Below are 6,000 nucleotides of genomic sequence, written 5' to 3'. Positions count from 1 at the left end.
CAATGTTTTTCTTTGTTGAAGTCGATCTAGACATTGATGAATATGGAAGGACAAAGCAGTTTTAACTTGGTTTGAGCAAAGCAATTCATTTTATAGCAAAATCCAAAATCGTGCAGAACTCATGAAAGCAGGCTTATACTCGGATTCCTGAAACTTTAGATTTGCTCTTTCTTTTACTGCAAAGTACAACGTTGTTTTTTTGTTTAAATCTTTCTAGACATGGTAAATATGAAGGACAAATCAGTTTTAACATAGTTTGAGTGAAGTAATGCATTTTATAAGCAAAATCCCAAATCATGCAGAACTCACGAAAAGCTTTTTCTCGCTTTTAACTGCTTTTTACAAACTTTGGTCGGACGTTCACACCTTCTTGCATCCGAACACCTCCGCTTCCGTTTTTGATGATGTATATTTGGGCATTCAAACCTTTTCTTACCCGCTTTTTCCAAACTATGGTCGGCTATTCACAGCTTCCTCTCCACCATACTTTTATGGTGGGATATTCACACCCACTTGCATCCGAAGACCTCCGCCCCAAATTTTGTTGATATTTAGTCGGACATTCGCACCTTACCCGCTTTTGGCAAACTATGGCCTTCTTGCAGCCAAACAACTCTGATCTTGCTTTTGATGATGTAAGGTTGGGCATTCAGACCTTGCTTCACCTGCTTTTCACCAAATATAGTCGGACATTCACACCTTCTGGCAGCCGAACACTTCCGCTCCACCTTTTAGTGTTCTATCACACCTTTTTTTTCACCGCATTTTATACATTATGGTTGGAAATTTTCAACCACTCTCATCCGAAGACCTCTCCTCCCGCTTTTGTTAATATATTTGAACTTTAGTTTGACATTCAAACCTTCTTGCAGCTGAACCACCTCCGCTCCCTGTTTTGATCATATATGGTCTGGCTACTACCTTTTCTTACCCGTTTGTGAGTAATTATGGCTGGACATTCACACCTACTTGCAGTCGAACACAACCTCTCTCGCTTTTGATGATGTATGGACCGGCATTTTTACCTTTTCTAACACATTTTTCAGCAATTATGGTCGGAGATTCACACCTACTCACAGCCGAACAACTCCACTCCCGCATTTGATGATGTTTAGTCGGGCATTCTCACCCTTTCTCATCAGCTTTTTGCAAATTATGATCTGACATTCACACCTACTTGCAGTCGAACAGCTCTGCTCCCGCTTTTGATTATGTTTGGTTGGATATTCGAACCTTTTCTTAACTTCTTTTTACATTTTTTGGTTGGACGTTCACACCTTCTTGTAGCCGAACACTTCCACTCCTGCTTTTGATGATGTATGGTTGGTCATTCACACCTTTTTTTTGCCCATTTTTCAGGAATTATGGGTGGACATTCACACCTTGCAGCTGAACACCTCCTATCCCACTTATGATCATGTGCGGTTTGATTTTCGAAAAGTTTCTTTCATGTTTTCTAGCAATTATTGATGGACATGTAGACCTTCTTGCAGCTGAACACCTCCGCTCCCGCTTTTGATCATACATTGTCAGGCATTCGCACCTTGTCTTACCCACTTTTTACAAACTTTAGTCGAACAGTCACACCTTTTTGCAGCCGAACACCACCTCTCCCGCTTTTGATGATGTATGGTCCAGCATTCTTACCTTTTCTAACACATTCTTCAGCAATTATGGTCGGACATTCACACCTACTCAGAGCCGAACACCTCCGCTCCCGCATTTGATGGTGTATAGTCGGGCATTCTCACCCTTTCTCATCAGCTTTTTACAAATTATGATCTGACATTCACACCTGCTTTTGATAATGTATTGTTAGGCATTCGCACCTTTTTTTTTACGCATTTTTCATGAATTATGGGTGGACATTCACACCTTCTTGCAGCCGAACACCTCCTCTCCCGCTTATGATCATGTGCGGTTTGATATTCGAAAATTTACTTTCTTGTTTTAAAGCAATTATTGATGGACATTCAAACCTTCTTTTTGATGGTGTATAGTCGGGCTTTCGAGCCTTTTCTTCCCAGTTTTTACAAACCATGGTCGGACTTTCACACCTTCTTGTAGCCGAACAACTGCACTCCCGCTATTGATTGTGTACAGTCGGGTATTTTAACCTTTTCTTACCCGCTTTTTACCAACTATGGTCGGACATTCAAACCGTCTTACAGCGGAACACCTCTGCTCCCGCTTTTGATGGTGTATAGTCGGGCATTCGAACCTTTTCTTACCCGCTTTTTACAAACTATGGTGGGACATTCAAACCTTCTTGTATCCGAAAACCTCCGCTCTCTCTTTTGATCATACATTGTCGGACATTCGCACCTTTTCTTACCCGCTTTTTATAAACCATGGTCGGACTTTCACATCTTCTTGTAGCCGAACACATCCGCTCCCGCTATTGATTGTGTACAGTCGGGTATTTTAACCTTTTCTTACCCGCTTTTTACCAAGTATGGTCGGACATTCACACCTTCGTACAGCGGAACACCTCCGCTCCCTCTTTTGATGGTGTATGTTCGGGCATTCAAACCTTTTCTTATCCGCTTTTTCCAAACTATGGTCGGCTATTCACAGCTTCCTCTCCACCATACTTGTATGGTGGGATATTCACACCCACTTGCATCCGAAGACCTCCGCCCCAAATTTTGTTGATATTTAGTCGGACATTCGCACCTTACCCGCTTTTGGCAAACTATGGCCTTCTTGCAGCCAAACAACTCTGATATTGCTTTTGATGATGTAAGGTTGGGCATTCAGACCTTGCTTCACCTGCTTTTCACCAAATATAGTCGGACATTCACACCTTCTTGCAGCCGAACACTTCCGCTCCACCTTTTAGTGTTCTATCACACCTTTTTTTTCACCGCATTTTATACATTATGGTTGGAAATTTTCAACCACTCTCATCCGAAGACCTCTCTTCCCGCTTTTGTTAATATATTTGAACTTTAGTTTGACATTCAAACCTTCTTGCAGCTGAACCACCTCCGCTCCCTGTTTTGATCATATATGGTCTGGCTACTACCTTTTCTTACCCGTTTGTGAGTAATTATGGCTGGACATTCACACCTACTTGCAGTCGAACACAACCTCTCTCGCTTTTGATGATGTATGGACCGGCATTTTTACCTTTTCTAACACATTTTTCAGCAATTATGGTCAGAGATTCACACCTACTCACAGCCGAACAACTCCACTCCCGCATTTGATGATGTATAGTCGGGCATTCTCACCCTTTCTCATCAGCTTTTTGCAAATTATGATCTGACATTCACACCTACTTGCAGTCGAACAGCTCTGCTCCCGCTTTTGATTATGTTTGGTTGGATATTCGAACCTTTTCTTAACTTCTTTTTACATATTTTGGTTGGACGTTCACACCTTCTTGTAGCCGAACACTTCCACTCCTGCTTTTGATGATGTATGGTTGGGCATTCACACCTTTTTTTTGCCCATTTTTCAGGAATTATGGGTGGACATTCACACCTTGCAGCTGAACACCTCCTATCCCACTTATGATCATGTGCGGTTTGATTTTCGAAAAGTTTCTTTCATGTTTTCTAGCAATTATTGATGGACATGTAGACCTTCTTGCAGCTGAACACCTCCGCTCCCGCTTTTGATCATACATTGTCAGGCATTCGCACCTTGTCTTACCCACTTTTTACAAACTTTAGTCGAACAGTCACACCTTTTTGCAGCCGAACACCACCTCTCCCGCTTTTGATGATGTATGGTCCAGCATTCTTACCTTTTCTAACACATTCTTCAGCAATTATGGTCGGACATTCGCACCTACTCAGAGCCGAACACCTCCGCTCCCGTATTTGATGGTGTATAGTCGGGCATTCTCACCCTTTCTCATCAGCTTTTTACAAATTATGATCTGACATTCACACCTGCTTTTGATAATGTATTGTTAGGCATTCGCACCTTTTTTTTTACGCATTTTTCATGAATTATGGGTGGACATTCACACCTTCTTGCAGCCGAACACCTCCTCTCCCGCTTATGATCATGTGCGGTTTGATATTCGAAAATTTACTTTCTTGTTTTAAAGCAATTATTGATGGACATTCAAACCTTCTTTTTGATGGTGTATAGTCGGGCTTTCGAGCCTTTTCTTCCCGGTTTTTACAAACCATGGTCGGACTTTCACACCTTCTTGTAGCCGAACAACTCCACTCCCGCTATTGATTGTGTACAGTCGGGTATTTTAACCTTTTCTTACCCGCTTTTTACCAACTATGGTCGGACATTCACACCGTCTTACAGCGGAACACCTCTGCTCCCGCTTTTGATGGTGTATAGTCGGACATTCGAACCTTTTCTTACCCGCTTTTTACAAACTATGGTGGGACATTCAAACCTTCTTGTATCCGAAAACCTCCGCTCTCTCTTTTGATCATACATTGTCGGACATTCGCACCTTTTCTTACCCGCTTTTTATAAACCATGGTCGGACTTTCACATCTTCTTGTAGCCGAACACATCCGCTCCCGCTATTGATTGTGTACAGTCGGGTATTTTAACCTTTTCTTACCCGCTTTTTACCAAGTATGGTCGGACATTCACACCTTCGTACAGCGGAACACCTCCGCTCCCTCTTTTGATGGTGTATGTTCGGGCATTCAAACCTTTTATTATCCGCTTTTTCCAAACTATGGTCGGCTATTCACAGCTTCCTCTCCACCATACTTGTATGGTGGGATATTCACACCCACTTGCATCCGAAGACCTCCGCCCCAAATTTTGTTGATATTTAGTCGGACATTCGCACCTTACCCGCTTTTGGCAAACTATGGCCTTCTTGCAGCCAAACAACTCTGATCTTGCTTTTGATGATGTAAGGTTGGGCATTCAGACCTTGCTTCACCTGCTTTTCACCAAATATAGTCGGACATTCACACCTTCTTGCAGCCGAACACTTCCGCTCCACCTTTTAGTGTTCTATCACACCTTTTTTTTCACCGCATTTTATACATTATGGTTGGAAATTTTCAACCACTCTCATCCGAAGACCTCTCTTCCCGCTTTTGTTAATATATTTGAACTTTAGTTTGACATTCAAACCTTCTTGCAGCTGAACCACCTCCGCTCCCTGTTTTGATCATATATGGTCTGGCTACTACCTTTTCTTACCCGTTTGTGAGTAATTATGGCTGGACATTCACACCTACTTGCAGTCGAACACAACCTCTCTCGCTTTTGATGATGTATGGACCGGCATTTTTACCTTTTCTAACACATTTTTCAGCAATTATGGTCAGAGATTCACACCTACTCACAGCCGAACAACTCCACTCCCGCATTTGATGATGTATAGTCGGGCATTCTCACCCTTTCTCATCAGCTTTTTGCAAATTATGATCTGACATTCACACCTATTGCAGTCGAACAGCTCTGCTCCCGCTTTTGATTATGTTTGGTTGGATATTCGAACCTTTTCCTAACTTCTTTTTACATATTTTGGTTGGACGTTCACACCTTCTTGTAGCCGAACACTTCCACTCCTGCTTTTGATGATGTATGGTTGGGCATTCACACCTTTTTTTTGCCCATTTTTCAGGAATTATTGGTGGACATTCACACCTTGCAGCTGAACACCTCCTATCCCACTTATGATCATGTGCGGTTTGATTTTCGAAAAGTTTCTTTCATGTTTTCTAGCAATTATTGATGGACATGTAGACCTTCTTGCAGCTGAACACCTCCGCTCCCGCTTTTGATCATACATTGTCAGGCATTCGCACCTTGTCTTACCCACTTTTTACAAACTTTAGTCGAACAGTCACACCTTTTTGCAGCCGAACACCACCTCTCCCGCTTTTGATGATGTATGGTCCAGCATTCTTACCTTTTCTAACACATTCTTCAGCAATTATGGTCGGACATTCGCACCTACTCAGAGCCGAACACCTCCGCTCCCGTATTTGATGGTGTATAGTCGGGCATTCTCACCCTTTCTCATCAGCTTTTTACAAATTATGATCTGAC

This window comes from Leuresthes tenuis, unplaced genomic scaffold (genome assembly GCF_036924035.1).
Source record: "Leuresthes tenuis unplaced genomic scaffold, fLeuTen1.0.hap1 SCAF_10, whole genome shotgun sequence".
Taxonomy (NCBI): Eukaryota; Metazoa; Chordata; class Actinopteri; order Atheriniformes; family Atherinopsidae; genus Leuresthes; species Leuresthes tenuis.
The sequence above is the reverse complement of the archived record's forward strand: the minus strand, read 5'-3'. Positions refer to the sequence as shown.